The sequence below is a fragment of the Gavia stellata genome, chromosome 15 (assembly GCF_030936135.1).
Source record: "Gavia stellata isolate bGavSte3 chromosome 15, bGavSte3.hap2, whole genome shotgun sequence".
NCBI classification, from domain to species: Eukaryota; Metazoa; Chordata; class Aves; order Gaviiformes; family Gaviidae; genus Gavia; species Gavia stellata.
In genome coordinates, this window is record NC_082608.1 from 18,938,853 (window position 1) to 18,955,886 (window position 17,034).

General features: G+C 37.5%; 1 protein-coding gene across 2 annotated transcripts in view; it reads left to right on the top strand.

Annotated features, from left to right (window-relative positions):
- CDH13 (cadherin 13) overlaps positions 1 to 17,034 on the top strand; it is a 535,620-nt gene that overhangs the window by 207,565 nt on the left and 311,021 nt on the right. The window lies entirely within an intron of this gene.

Sequence of the window (17,034 nt, forward strand, 5' to 3'; positions counted from 1 at the left end):
TTTCTTTTTTTTTTTTTGTTACTGATTTATTTCTCACTGCCCCCTTCCACCCCTACTGCTTATGAACACTGAATTTTTAGATCTGAGGTAGTCTGAATTGCTCTCTAGAAGTGCCTTCATTAAGTTTTTTTATTTGGAGTTTAGAATGCTAGTCCTGGTAACTGAGGCTCCTTAAGCAGAATCAGATGAATCTGGTCCTATTTGTACTGAAACGTTTTCCTAGCATCTTGTCATCTTGATTTGTTATCATTCCTGAAATGCTAGTCAAGGATTGCAAGTGCATTAGATGATGTACAAACACAGAAGTGTAAAAGCATCTGGCAGTCTGTTTCTCAAAGGCTCTAAGATACCTATCCTCAACTAAAGTTTAAATTACAGGAACTGCAAATGATCAGCACCTTGAAATACTTTGAGCTGTCAACAGTGTTAAAAGTCTTTAAATATAATTTTTTTTCAGTATATTTCTAATTTAGGTATCTAGACATGAGTATTTTGGCTATTGCAAGTAGTGACATAGAGTGTATATGTGTAAAGTGAGACAAAAATTTTAGAGATATTTAAAATAATGGAATGAAATATTTTAGGTCAACTCAGTAATTTGCAGCTGAATGCTTAACAAAGCATAAATAAAAAAGATTTGGAGCCTCAGACATACTCATGCTAGGGAAGAGAGTCTATTGTTCCCTAACTGAAAAATTCAGTAGGAGTCAATGCTGAAAATAAAGCAATTCTTTTAGGTCTTTTTTGACATGTCACAGTTCTTTGAGATAGGCCATGAAGTTTTCAGAAATAGAATAGTCTGTACTAATCTAGAGAGCCTTAGACACCGAATTCATGTACTTGTTTCAGATCCTGCACAAACCGTAAGAAGAAGTTGATCATCTGTCTCATTTAACTTTAGATGTTTACTGTGAACTGTATGGAGCTTCATGAATTTGCAAAAATTCACTTAGTTGCCTGCTTCCGTGAGGTATAAGAAACACATTTATTTCCTCTTCCACAATATTTTGGGGCTTATCTTCAGAAGCCTCAACAGGGCACTACATGGACTGATGAGTTACAGCTTCTGATGCATATGAGTTTCTCTTGAACTTAAACTTTGTTGTCTCTGTCTGTGATGGAACATTGCAGATGTATTTAATAGCTGTGGTTTCTATAGTGTTTTGGGGAAGAGAGAAAACATCCAGAGAATGGATAATTTGCATGTTATTATAGAATTTAAAAAATGAGAAGGAAGGAGAAAGCAAAGCAGATTCTGGATCAAACTTCTGTCATGCAACTGCCAGCAGCAGTCAGGGCTGAGGACTTGTGTAGGTCTTTTGTGATGGGAACAGCAGTTTGTCTCATACTGCAGATCTCGCCCTGTCTGCCCAACACCGTGACGAGTGTCCTTCTGAGCTCCTCTGTAATGGGCGTTCCCGCTCAAATCTCTGAGATTGCACAGTGGGGCAGTTCGTATTTTATTCAGGCATAGCAATAAAATACTTTAGGAACACGGTATTCTAGTACAATAATGTGTGTATGGGGGGGAATAACCACACATTTTCCTGTTTTGCTTTCATCTTTGTTACTGCAGTGTTACATTTTCTGCTCATCAGGAATGTGAAGCTTTCCTGACTGAATGATATATAGGATAGTGATAATTTCAGATGTGACTAGTTCTGTTTGATACCATCATGTGGTCCAGTTTGGAGGTCCACATAAAAGTTAGATTTCCAGTTGCACCCCAAGTATATTATTTTCCCTTTCTTTCATCTGATTTAGCAAATTACTGGTGTAGTTTATTCACCTGTCCTGACTGCCCCTTGCTTTCCAACCCATGCTATGTTGCCTGGGAATGCACAAGGTTGTTTGGAAGTGATTGCAGCAGCCACCAACAGTTGAGCTGCTTATTAGCACTTAGTTGGGAGTGGGGCAGATGGGCAAAAATAGGAGAGTAGGGTGAGAACAATTAATTACATTTTATCTCACAATTAGGAAACAACAGCATAAAGAAAAAACATGGGGATTTTAGAGGACTTTATTCATTAAGGTTTGGTAATATAAGTCAGGAAGGAGATACTGCACTGGACAAGTGAAAAAATTGGTTTGTTTTAATTAATAACAAATATTCAAATTAGTGTTTAGTCTAACAAGGAAATACATGTGTAGAGGCGGTTCTCTGTGCTGTTACTGGCTTTCCAGCATACACACTTAGGAATAAGATTATTGCCCTGCCATTTGCACACCCTTCATTAGGGTATCTTTTAATTAAATAACTATCATAGATGTGCTGTTCTTGTAGGTAGAATCTCACCTTTTAGCAGAATTTAAGCTTTTGCATATTATCCTTCATTCCTGAGGGAAACTAGTAAGATTAAAATATTTTAATAGTCTTGGTAATATGGGCCTTTGTGACCAGATGGCCCAGGGTACAACTGTTGACTGTTATTAATGTGTTTTGTTTAGCTCTTGCTGATACAGCACAGGGATATAATACTCAATTTTTAGTCTCTCTCCATACGTTACTTCTCTGGTTTATTTGTCCATATCAAGTCAAATGAAGTACAAAACAGTGGGATGCAGGATTCTCTTGTAATTATGGTGATAGGTTATTCACCACTAAGCTATGGAAATGTTTTCTAAGACTACCTTTAGAGTGGTGGTTCTATGAATCTATTTGATGACAGTCTCCAGACACGCTTTAATTGTGGTGATGAACTGCATGATGGTACTTTTTGAAGTTTAATCCTTACACTAATGCAGAGCTCAAAGTGCAGGAAGTTAATTGTGGAGATGGTCAACAAGTTCCAGCTCTTCTTCCAGACATTAGGAGGGAAGGACATCTGCAAAGTGAGAGAGTTTTAATATAGGCTGAAAGGATTTGCTATGGATTTTATTGATGGGCATATGATGAAGTCATGATTCTATTCTTTAATTTAAAAGAATTGTCCTTCATAAGAATGAATATTTTAATTGTTGGCACATGAGATCTGGAAGCCATGAGTGGCCTGGTAAAAATTGGCAGGACTTTTTATGCTCAGTGAAGGCCAGAAGACACAGAGAGGTACAGAGGAGACTTTGTAGGGAACTGCTGAATGAAGAAAAAGCAAAACCTTATTTTTTGCCACTAAGAGAATTTGTTTCTTTGTTACTTGGCTGTTTTGTCCTTTTGGAAGGCGAGGGTGTTTGTTCAGATGTTTTGCATTAGATAGTGTATATATATTCCCTGCCTTTGATCTGGCCTGATGAACAGTTAGCTGCCAAATGACTATTAGATGGCAGAACTGACCTAAACAAAAGCTCAAGAGAAAAAGTGGTGCAGGCTAGCAAACAGGCTAGAAATTTTTAAGATCTATGAGGACGTGGGTTTTTTATCCTCCTCTGAGCTGTGAATTTAAGGCAAAGAGAAAACGCAACTTGTGTGTCAATGCAGCAATAGAAGAAACCTGGAGAGGGGACGAGACTGAAGATAACTGGATGGAAAAGCTGCTGGAAACTTATTATTTCTGAGTGGCTATCTGATTGAGGCTATTTATATATGATAAATTATATGCTTCACAGAAGAGAAGTGTTAAGTACTAAAGATGCAGCTGGAAAAAAATGCCAAACTTCAGGCAAGAGTTTGAAAAAAAGGTGGCAGAAATGTAAAGAGAGATGATTGTGATCCACTGACCTTTGAAGAGAACCTAGAGAGGATTGTATATTAGAGGAGGACATTTGAAAGACAACAGAAGAACAAAGAACAACGGTGAAATAAAAGCTGAATTAAGAAGTGCATATGTTCTACTGGAAAATCAGGCAGAAAACGAGGGGGTGGGGAGAGAAAGTCTGAAGAGAAATGGAGGAGGGAAAGGACCTAGGTAGGATGGGTGTCCAAGTCTGGAAGATAATGGTGTGCACTGACAAAGAACAGAATGATGTGCAGAATGGAGGAGATATACCTAAAAGCCTTTCCAACACCAAAAGAGAGGCTGTGTGACTCCTTACCAACTTCTCAACTGGTAAAGGTCTGAATCTCAGTCCTTGCTCTGAATCTTCACGTCAGTTACTAAAAATAATGCAGAAGCAAGAGAATGTACTTCTTACTGTGAACTAGAAATGGTTCTGAGGTCTACAGAAAAAATCCAGTGGATATTTTAAAATTATTTTTTAATATCCATTTGGTTGTTTTCAAATCATCACCATATCAGATGTAACAATCAGGCTGTGCTAAAGAGTATGCTCAGAAAAAGGGAGGTGGTCATCAGCAAGAATTCTAACTTGTCCAGAAGGCAACAATATTTCAGTGACAGTTGAAAAAGTGGTGCCATCAGGGAGATGTTGGAATGATTGGCTCCTGGGAAGCATTGCAGGGTGAGAACTTTTTTCAGAGAGTAGATGGAATTACTCAGGTACGAGGAGTTCTAGTTTCTTGCATCAAGGTCTGATGGCATATAAGGAGAGCACTCTGCTAAAGTATATCTATCATTCTATGCAGGAAAAGACACATCCACAGGTAAGGATAGATAAACAAGCAGCAAACAGAGAGTGGTAGAAAGATGCACAGAAAAGGGAAAAAAAGTAAGGGTGTTATTGATAAATAGTACTTAGGCAATAAAGACAGTCTTAATAAATAAAGCTCTTTCTAATCCAGCAAGAAAAAAGATTGGGATTAGAGAAAAATCAAGTTATGGTATTAGTACAGTAAGATTGGGCAGAAATATATACGAGCTCAATTTGTTCAGCCTAGCACAGTAAGTGTTTTTTGCAAATCCAGAGTGAGTGTAATGATTTAAGCGAAAGGAATACACTAGCGTAATAACTAATGGATATAAATTTTGGTGTAAGATTAGAAGAAAAGTTTCTAGTCCCCAGAGAAGAGGAATTAATTTCCAACAGAAGTACTGAGGAGGGAATACAAAGTTTGATAAATATACGATCACGGTTGCATAATACAGCTGCTTCTGATCCTGAAAGAACAGACACCTAGAGGTTTCCTGCTATTCTAGTATTCTTGAAAATGTGTAATACCCTGCTGAGTGGACCTGAACGGGCTGTTGGAGATGTCAGAGTTTAACATCTGATCAAATTCATGGCTCGCATGAAGGAATGGCAGACTTCTGACCTTCATGGAAAAATACCAACCTACCTCAGCAATGAATGTAATGAAATGAACAGCACTCCATTAAATTAAAGGGCTTTCGATGCAAGTACATGAATTATTAAACTACAGCATATTAATTTTCATTAAAGGATATGTATTTGATGTCCTAACAAACCATTAAGTGAAAACAGCACTTAAAATTTATCTCTTTTTCTGAAAGGTCTCTCTTCCAACTTCCCCTTTTTTTTTAAATATTGATAGTCACATAAACAATTCCAACAGAATACATTTGTTCTCTTTAAGCTAACAGAATTTTAATGGAAAGCCTTGTTAAAATACTCCTGTTTACTTAAGATCTTTCAGAAGAATCACACTTGAGCAGCAGATGCCTTGGGAAACTAAAAAATAAGAATTTACCATTATTTTTCAGTGTTTGGTGTCATTAATAAGAATAAAAGAATTTTTATACATTTGAGGAATACTTTATAATCTAGTTACTATGGTTACAAGTTTGTTGGAGATAAAGCAGTTCTATGGCAATGATGGAATTAAATTTTCTGCCCCGTATTGAAATATCCAGCACCTAATTTCTTGCTTTATAATAAATCATGCTAATGACCTTAAGGAGAGCACCAAACAGAAGAGATTTTATGCTCTGAAGCTGTTCAGCAAAGTGTACTACAGTTTAACTGTCACATTGTTTGTGTTACCAACTTCTGAGATCGAAGTTATCTTAAACTGTGTTGCAGATGAGGGTAGATGGAAAAAAGCCTGTCCGTGCTGGTAAATTACCTATATAAAGTAACTAAGATAAAATAAAACCCTGGCAACTAATTTTTCATTGACATACTAATTGAATTTTAGACTTGAATTTAAGGAAAATGCTTGGATTCTTTTTAGATGCAACAGCTATTTCAGCTAGTGATGCCTGATGTTAGACACCTTTCTATAATGTTTATTTTCTTAAATGGTTAATTACAGTCATCTTTGCAAAAACAAAGCCAAAGAATCTCCCCAAAACTCCAGGCCTGTTCCAGCTTCATTGACCCAAATAAAACCCCAGGCTCATGTTTTAAGAATCACATCTAGGGTGTGATTCAGTACCTGGTCTTACTGAGCATACCTTGAATGGAGAGTGCCATAGACAGCAGCAGCCAGAAAGCCCCTTCTAGGGATGCAGAATAGTAGTTATTAAATTGCCATTCCCTAACTCGGTTCTCTGTGATTTTCATGAAACTATACTGACTTTTTGTTAACTTTCATCTTTACAATCTTCTACAATGATTTTATATCCTGAGTTGACTAATGGGAAGTTTTTTGTTATCCATCTTGACTTTTCTCTGTCTTGGTTTAATTCATTTGTTTGAAACAACCACTCAATCTGTCCAGTTTGAAAAAGCTGTTGTCTTATTGAATGTATGCTTTTGAGCAAACCCCTGATCTCTGCATTCGTAGTAGGGCCAAATTTTAAGTTTAACAAGATGTAGGGCCTAATTTTGTAATCTCAGATTGGTAACACAGGATATTTGGATCCAGGATTTCGGTTTGCTTAGTACCTTTAATTTGTAAAACTTCTTCCTACAAATCTACTTACGGTAACACTTTCTTTTAAGTAGTATGACAAATGCAACAGACTTATCCAGCATTACTGAGCAGTGTGCTGTGTTAATATATTACTAGCAAGAAGATGAGATCTGCAGAACATAGAAGTCAGTGGAGAGAACATAACCATAGAGCTTCCTTTAAATCAATTAAGATATTTATTTGATAGCCGTGAATTGATTCATACTGCTTCGGATGTGATCTGTTTGTTATCTGAATACTATACCTTTTCCATCCAATCATTTTCCTGTTTCATTCCAAAGTATCCTTTTGGTTTCCTATTACGCAAAGTCAATTGTTAGCAAGTATGTAGTGTAATATAAAGCAATACCCAAATGAATGACATTTTAGGAAGAAAAATAACTTATCCCTGCCAATTTGCGAACTAAATATACTGTCATACTGTCAACCTTGTTACTTCCATTAATGAAAGACTTTAATAAAGGCATTTTGCAGACTGGACTGGTGACAAATTTGATATTACTAGCTGTGGCTTGTTAAAGTGGTATTAAGAAAAGATGGTTGGCAGAGTATTTCCAGAAGGAAAAATGATGTGTATTATATATGGCTCATCTGTAAGGTAGAGTAAATAGCTGTCACTCAGGGAACAACAGCCATTTTCTTCCTTCTGACTAACTGCTGGATCTCTTCAATGATTACTAACTAATTTTAACCTTTTTGTGTTTTGCTCTTGGTTTTATCATACATGGATGATTCTTCTTTTGAAAGTTTTTTCTCTTGCATTTTAGAGTGATGTATAGTAACAGATCAGTAGGGTAGGTGAAGGAGTATGATGCTTATATCTATAATGGTGCAGCTGTGTTTTAATTCAATAAACATTTTTCCTTCTCCTTTCCAAAACATTTGTTGCTCTTTTCCAGCTGGCCTCTAAATGCAACTTTTTTTTTTTTTAACCTTTCTGGTTAATCACCTTTATCACTTAGTTTGCAACCCTGTTTGTGAAATTCAGAAGTGGACCATCATTTGTAGTCTATAGGGCAGCATCACAGAATGGTTGAGGTTGGAAGGGATTTCTGGAGGTCATCTTGTCCAACCACACTGTTCAAGCAGGGCCACCTAGAGGCAGTTGCCTAGGATTGTGTCCAGATGACTTTTCAGTATCTCCAAGGTGGGAGACTCCACAACTTCTCTGGGCAACCTGTTCCAGTGCTCAGTCACCCTCACACTGAAAAAGGGTTTCCTGATGTTCAAACGGAACCTTCTGTGTTTCAGTTTGTGTCCATTGCCTTTTGTTGCATCACTGAAAACAGCCTGATTTGGTGGCCTTTGCTCCTTCCCTTTGGGTATTTGTATACATTCATGAGATCCTCCCTGAGCCTTCTCTTCTGTAGGCTAAACAATCTCAGCCCTCTCAGCCTGCCCTCATAGAAGAGATGCTCCAGTCCTTTAATCATCTTGTGGCCCTTCGTTGGGCTCCAGAATGTTCCATGCCTTTCTTGTACAAAGAGCCCAGAACTGGACACAGTACTCCAGGTGTGGCCTCACCAGAGCTGAGCAGAGGGGAAGGATCACCTCCCTCAACCTGCTGGCAATACTTTGCCTAAGCAGCCCAGGATACCATTAGCTTTCTTTGCAGCAAGGGCACACTACTGGCTCATGTTCAACTGGGTGTCCCCTAGGATCCCTAGGTCCTTATCTGCAAAGCTGCTTTCCAGCTGGATGGCCCCCAGCATATATTGGTGCATGGGGTTGTTCCTCCCCTGGTGCAGGACTTTGTAGTTCCCCTTGTTGAACTTCATGAGGTTCCAACCAACCTCTGGGTCCAACTGTTCAGCCAGTTTTCAATCTGCTTCACTGTCTGCTCATCTAGTCTATACATGAACAGCTTCTCTACGAGGATCTTATGGGACAGAGTGTCAAAGGCCTTACTGAAGTCCAGGTAGACAATATCCACTGCTCTTCCCTCATCTACCAGGCCAGTCACAGAATCACAGTATCACTAAGGTTGGAAAAGACCTGTAAGATCATCAAGTCCAACCATCAACCAACAACACCACGATGCCCATTAAACCATGTCCCACAATGCCTCGTCCACATGTTCCTTGAACATCTCCAGGGAGGGTGAGTTAGGCAAGCATGACTTCCCCTTGGTGAATCCATGCTGACTACTCCTGATGATTTTCTTGTCATTAATGTGCCTGGAATGGGTTAGCTGCTCCATAATAACCTTCGCAGAGATCAAGGTGAGGCTGACTTGCCTATAGTTCCCTAGGTCCTCCTCCTTGCCCTTCTTGAAGACAGGAGTGACATTTGCTTTCCTCCAGTCTTTGGACATTTCTCCCATTTGCCGTGATCCATCAAAGATTATTGAATGTAGCCTTGCAATTACATCTGCCAGCTCCCTCAGCACTTGTGGGTGCATCTCATCAGGGCCCATGGACTTATGTATGTCCAGTTTACCTCAGTAGTATTCCCCGACCTGATCCTCTTCCACTAAGGGTACATCTTCCTTGCTCTAGAAGTTTCCCTCTGGTCTCTGGGATTCCTGAAAGCCAGTCTTGCTGGTAAAGACTGAGGCAAAGAAGGCATTCAGTACCTCAGCCTTTTCCATGTTCTGTGTAACCCGGTCCCCCAACTCAGCATGGGGGGTGGATTTCCATAGGGGAGGACCCATTCAGCAATGGGTCCACATTTTCCCTAGTCGTCTTTTTGTCACCTCTGGACTTATGGAAGCCCTTCTTCTTGTCTTTGAGATCCCTAGCCAGATTCAATTCCATTTGGGCTTTAGCTTTCCTTCCTTCATCCCTGGATGCTCGGACAACGTCTTTGTAGTCCTACCAGGTTACCTGTCCTTACTTACACCCTCTGTATGCTTCGTTTTTGTGTTTGAGTTTGGCCAGGAGCTCCTTGTTCATCCATGCAGGCCTGCTGGCATTTTTGTCTGACTTCCTATTAGTTGCGATAGAGTGCTCTTGAGCTTGGAGGAGGTGAACCTTAAGAGCTTTCTTAGGCCCCTCTTCCCATGGGACTCAAGGACGTGTTTAAAGTGGCAAAAGTCTGTTCTCCTTAAGTCTAGGGAGCAGTGAGCTTGCTTTTTACTTTCCTCCCTCCCTTCAGGATCCTGAACTCCACCATCTCATGGTCACTGCAACCAAGACTGCCTTTGACCTTCACATTCCCAACAAGGTCCCTCATGTTTGGCAAGTTTAAGGTCCAGCAGAACACCTCTTCCTCTCTGGCTCCACTATCTCTTGGAGGAGGAAGATACCATCAATATACTCCAGGAACCTCCTGGTTGCTGATGTCCTGCTGTTTTTTTGTCCTTTCAGCAGGTATTGGGGGTGGTTGAAGTCTCCCATGAAGACCAGGGCCTGTGAACCTGAGGCTGCTCCTATCTGTCTGTGGAGGGCCTCATTTGCTTGACAAAATGACTTAGGTATCTTTGCACCTTTAAGTGTATAATGAGGACATCTTTTTGCCTTACCTTATTTTAAGACTAGCTGATGTCTTTTATCATTGTTAATAATATGTCATTTTGAAGTAAATGTTGCTCTTCTCTATTGACCTTTTTTTCTTTCAGGGTCAAATATATAAAAATATGAATTATTTCATCCTAATCAGGGATCCATTGTTGAACTAAAATTTTCAATTACAGAAATCTCCAATTTCCTTTTGCTTATCTTTTGAAAAGAGCATTCTAGTTTGACCACTCTACTTTCTTTAAAATCACTCAAAGAGACAAAAATCACTTTCTGCCACTGAAACATTGCTTAAGCAAAGGCAAATGAAAATTCAGACAACTGTACTTTTGGATTAGCCTGCTTTCTGATGTTCTGTAATTAAATTAGCAACAGCGTTGCTTTTTGGTTTGGCTATCATATTCTTTAAATTTTCTGAGGCTGTTTATGAAGTCATGCTAGTGATTGGAATTTATATATTTGGAATTTAAATACAGGAATCATGCCATCCATACTGTATTTATGTACACATACATACTCAAGAGATGCATAACAATAAATGAGTACAGGCTTATACACACATATCCACACTTTCATGTACTCTTCTTGGTCGATGCTACTGACTTTGTATGTGCTTTTTCTCCCATTTTAATCTATAAGATGCTGCTGTGAGTACATATTGCTTCTGTTGGAAAGTCACCCGATTTCATCTGCTCTTATGTCAACAAGTAGCAGTTGCGTTGTTGTTCTTCCATATCTTATTTTCCTGCCATGTTATTGTCTGTCTCATATTTCTGAAGAACAGGTGAATAACATGGAATGAATACTTATACAAATTCTAGCTAAGAATTGAAATGACTATTAAAATATTTGCACAATTTTGCCTGCTAATTATTTTAGTAATTTTATTTAGCTTGATTTCTGGTTTAAGCTGAGATGTAACAGTCTTTATAAACTTGTCCTCATCCCTCAGCACTTCCATGGAATGGCAGTCTGTTTGTTAAGCACATACTAACGCATTTTTCTGTATCATTGTACAATGATGTCTGACATTAAGCACATTGAAGCTAACAGAAATTCTCCCATCGAAGTGGGAAAGGATTTTTGATCAGGCCAACCATCTTGGGAGATTGTAGGGGTGGAAAAAAGGACGACTGAAGGAAGCATGAACTAAGCTGATCATGTACATATCAGGTTATACTTTATTTCACTATGTTTATAGGGAAAATTATTAAAGTACATTTGGAAAATAAGATTTTCATCAAGGTTCAAATTTGTCTCTTTTTTCAAGATCATAAGTATTTTTGCACTGCTTCAGAAGTTTTTCTTTTCATTTCTACAACGCGTGGACAAAACTATTAAGCTTACATTTTCAGTTGAGCTTGCTGGAGATGGGAATAGATTTTGATAATAGAAATCTGTACAACAATGAGGTCCAGAAATGGAAAGTAGTAGTGATCCCTATAATCCAATAACATGTGTCTTAATATATTTTTTACTTATTAGAATTGCAAAAAACCTGAGGAAGTGTAGACATAGCGGAGCGTGGCTACATCTTGAATTCGGGGGCTATGTTAATTTAACAGAAATTCATGTTCAAACCTGATTTACAATATATTACAAGTATTTTCATGAGTAATTGAAGGGATGAAGGCTGGTTTCCTACAAATATTCGTTTCCTGCAACAAACCCAGGTCCTCTTATCTGTGACAACACCTCAAGCACAATGTCCCTAAATAATCCCACAGTGCCCTTGGCACCACTGGTGTTATTTTCTACTTTCTGGCATTTTAAACTGGGATAAGAGAGAGTGCACCCTGGAGCTACAGCTAGCCTGACTGGGCAATGAATATATATGTGCAAAATGGAAACACTTCCTACCTTTCTGTGTCTGCAGGTGTTAGTAGGTCTTTTCATTTTACATAGCTACAATTTTCATGGAACTCTTCGGAACTTTGTATCTTGGAGTTTTTTTGGTCAAATTTGATTGAAACTGGGCAATAGGCTTAAAATGAATGAGACAGCATAATCACTTAAATGCTATTTTATTTAGGAGACCAGATTAAAGAAGCAGGTGTTTAGCATAACAACCTTTCCTCAACAGATTCTTTTCTACTTGACAAACAAAGCCCTTAAATGTTACTGAAGAAGCTATTGTTCCTTGTAGGGTTGGAATAAGGGTTAAATCAGGCATATTCAAAGAGCAATGTCTGCAATGGGCAACTTGCTAATTATATAAGGTAAAAACTATTAAGGATCTATATGAATTTTATCACCAATAAAAATTAGTAAACAATAGAGAACATGCTGAAACTGTGTAAATAAGAAAACATAATAAATCAACTTCATCCATTATTACTGCGCTATTGGGCTTTCTAATCTGAATTTGCTAAGGGTCACTGGAACATGAAAATTAGTTTAAATTAATAGAATCTATTACATGTGGATTAATTTTTTTTTAAAAAATTGTAAAAAAAACCCGTTACTGAATTTTATTAACTTATTTTCTTGTGAAAATCTTAAAGTAATTATTATTTAATAAATTCTCTCCTTTTTTGAAAAAAAAAAAAGAAAGCACCATCACAATACAGTCAGTGCTCTGGGAAAAAAGTGTAATTATCTGTTAATGAGTAATCTTAAAAAAACAGGCATATTGTTTCCTTTAGGGGATGAATGATGAAGGACTCTCTTTGTAAGTAGTAGAAAATTGATTGTATTTTTTTTTCCCCAAGATTCCACAAGGATTGGTGATTTCAAACTCTTCAGATGAAAAGATACGGATGTAGTTCATAGTCACCTGCTATGAGCTCTGAACATGCTAGCTACTAAACGTATCCTCCAGGTTTTTTTCTTGTTTACAAGAAAATAAGCTTTGACCACATTTTGTTATGTCGAAAACTTTCCCATCCTGAACAGCCTTTTAATTCTGGGAACAAATTAAGCACATGTTTACTGATCATAACTTATGTGTACACATATATGTATATAATTTATGGCAGATGAAGACAGGTACAATGCATTCTAGTGCAATATTTACTTACAGTAGAGGTAAGAGCAAAAAAATTTATTTTTTCTTCACATGCTTTTCAAAAGAACGATTTTCTAAAATTCTTATTAGACTGTCAGAGTTAATTATATTTTTAGAATTAGGCTGAAATTTTCTCATCAGCTTTTTAAATCAAGGACTAGAGGCAAAATACAGCCAGGCTGCCATTTTTTGTTCTTCATTCTCTCTGGGAGGAATTCCCTGCTGCTTGTGTAGTGAACCATGTAGACCCTTATGCAGTAGCTTTCAAAGTAAGAAATTATTGTGTTGAAAAGCTAGGGAAATTATCTCATTGCAAATAATTGAGTAGCAGGATCTGCCATTGGTTTCAGTCTTGAATTTACTTTTGTTTTTGTAAATCTGTGTGACAAGCAAATAGCTGACAAACAGTTAACATAAACAGTTTTGCTTCCATTGAAGGTTCAGAAGGATTGTAAGAGGGTCCTTCAAAATCCCCAACCTCCCTTAAAAAGTGAAAGTCCTGTCGAAATGGAAGAGTAAACTATAAACTACCAGTAAAAGTTTTTCACATATTTTGGAAACTAGCATGCTCCCTGCAAGGGAGGCTGTGTCACAATGCAGATGTTCTCAGTGAAGGAGGGGGACAGGAGTCTGAAGGAGCATCTGAAACTGAAGTGTCAAAAGAAATGGGTGCAGAGCAAACCAGAAAAATGATTATTATAAAACAGCAAAGATAAAATTTGAAGAGAGCTCAAGCAGGGAATTGCTGAACTCCTAAGTGTGGCATGTAACTACTCACAAGCATTGGCTTCACTTGCACTAGAATGTAGGTGTCATGTACTGCCCGTGCATTTTAAAAAGGACCCTAGGAAGCCTTGAAATGCATTGGAAACTACAGCCCGCTGAATCCCACTCCCACACTAGGTGAATCAGTCAAAGCCAAGCTGTAACCGTCACTGGAATAGATAAACTTTTGGATGATCATGAAGTGAATAGTCAACATGGCTTTTTTGAAGGCAAGCCATATCTCATAAATGTATTAAGATCCATGGAGGAGTCAAAGTTGTAGATAAATCTGATCAATAAACCATACTCACATTTCTCTACTAAGAGGGAAAGCCTTCTTTTGGCTAAAAAAGATTGAAACATCAGTGTGGAAATAGATTTTCATAGGGAAGGTTTTACCAATGGATATTTTCAAGGATCTATACAGTCATTTGTGATGTTTAACGCAATAAAAAAATATCTGAAAAAGGAGACGGTGAGGTGAGAGTTTGCAGATCATCCAAAACAATTCAAGAGAGTGACAAGTAACAAAAAGATTATAGTGTTGTAGAAGGATTTAACAGTACTGAATGATTGAGTTTGTTGATAACTGCAGATTATAATATATATAAAATGATATATATATAATATTATATAATTATATATAAAATTCAGGAGCAGTTCTGGAACCATTGTGGATTGGTCTCTGAAAAAGTCAACTCAATGCTTAACAGTCACCAGATGTCAAATACAAAGTTGGATTTTGTGTTCTTGTCATGCCATCTTAAAAAGGATGCAGTAGATTTAGGGAAGCTTCAGAGAAGGGCAAAGTAGGTAATCAGGGGTAAGAAATCAAGAGTTTGAACAGAACAGGGCTTGTCATGTTGGAAAAGAAACAACTAAGGGTGGATATGATAGTGCTCTAGAAAGTTGTTGATCGCATGGAGGAAACACAGGGAACAATTATCCTCTCTCTTTCCTACTGAAGAACTAAGGAACTTCCATTGACTACCAGGTGATGGATTGAAAGGAAAAAAATATTATTTTTATCAAGCATTGTGATACTCTACACATTTTCACAAGATGTAGAGGCCAAAAGTAAAGGGTATACTTCTTGCTATTACGCCTGATGGTTTGGGCTCTGATGCTCGTACAGGATGATATCGGTCATCATTACAGCCAGAATATAGGGGCAGATGTATTCTGGGACTGACCTGTGACCATCCTCGTGTAATTTGCTGTGCATCGTTCATCTTTGAATTGCATGTTATTTTTAGCACTCTTTGCAAAAATAACAAACTGCAAAAAGATCTCAGGGTGGCTGCATAAATACTTCCTTTGCAGTTCTATATTCCCACAAACCATCTCAAGTTTAAGTTTTTGTTCTTCTAAATACAATTTATATCATGCAAATATATCTGGAAAGTAGAGAGAAAGGGTGAGGAATGTCTGACTCATTATTTGTATTCAAATATTACCCTATTATTTATAGAGTCATTCTGCATTTCAAAAGCATGTAGGCAATGTTAGAAATAAAAAGCTGTTTCTGAAAGCAGTGAGATTTGAGTTACTAAGGCCCACATTTTCAGGGGAATTTAAGTGCCTCGTTTCCTTCACCATAACGGCGTGTAATCCACAGTTAGAAAGTGGAGTTAAACAGTTATTTCTTTTGACATTTGTGAGCATTTGGGTACCTCCAGCTTTCCTGTAATGTAAAAGGAAATATTATAATGCCTGATTATTGAAATAGGTAGAAAAATACAGTGATCAATAGGAGCCACTCTGTCTTGCACTGAGTACCACTCCCTAAGTAGGCCCCAGAAAGCCTCTGGAGAAGTTCTGAATGCTCCTGAACATTGTGTAGTTCCTAGAGCTGCTCAGAAAGAAGTCCTTTGTCTTTAGCGCGACTTCTTTTGGAGAAAAGTGCTGTCTTGTTTTTTAAAGGCTACTGTAATTTAATTTGGTTCCTTACTGCTATTCACACCTGTGATGCTGGGCTGACATACATGCTGTTGTTGGGTAAAATTGTCCTAATGTGTTAACCATGCAGAAGGTGTCCCTGGGAGGTTAGGGTCATTTGAAGCTGGGCTTTTTAATTGGGTAATTTAAGGCTTCAGTTCGACTTCTTCCTCTACGAGGCACTGGAGAAGGGCTAAATTTAACAACTAAATTTTCTAATAGTTATTTTCTAGATACATGTATTTCCTATTAGTCAAGGAAGTGAGAGGCAAGGAGATGCTGTGTGTTATGAGTAAGAAAACTGTAATATCTGGTTTTCGGTAAAATATAGTGCTGTGACAGGTAACAGAATTGAAGTGTACAGAGTATGCCTGACATCCACTAAATATCATTGTACACTAGCAAAGTTTTTGTTAGTGTGTGGTAGACAGACATGTTAAAGGTTGTGCTTTTAAATGCTTATGGTTCCTTTGTTTTGGAGCGAAATATCAAAACTGTAAAAAGACAAAAGTGCAATCAAATGACAGGTCACTCCTCAGACCTGTGGTTGGAATAGGAATATATCCCTAGTCTTAACTGTATAAATTGAGGGTTGTGTAGGTTTAAATTTTTGAACATAGTGTCATGTTTAAATTGTTGTACTGCTCTGTAAATTTAGTTTAAGGCTGATATATTGTGTTGTCAGTTGAAAATTTCTAAGGTATGCCAAAGTGATAGATCTAGTGAAGTAGTCCTAATTGACAAGAGATCTGTTTTCTTGCCTGTTGATTTCTTTGGCTAAAATTGAAATGAATGATTTGTAATTGAAAAGACTTGACTGTTCTTTCTAAATAACAGTTTCAAAACAGCCCCTGCTCTTCATATTAGCTGGTAATCCTGGGACTGTTTTAAGATCCTTCTGTATTCTAGATACAATAAATGTAGCCATAGAAACATACATATTAAGGTGACTTTCATTATTAATAAAATTAGTAGACCTTGTTAAATTATTTTTCTAACTTCATGATGTGTTGGTCACTAATTTCCAAAAAATAAGTTACTGATACCATTAAATAATTTTTTATTTTTATTTGAGAATTGTGATCGTATGCCTGCAGCCTTAATTTTCAGTAAAAATTAAACAACAAAGTCTGATCCTGGGGAAACTAACTTGCTTCATTAATCTAAAAGTTTGTACTTATCCCTACAGTTTCAGACCTGCATTTCTCTTAAATTAC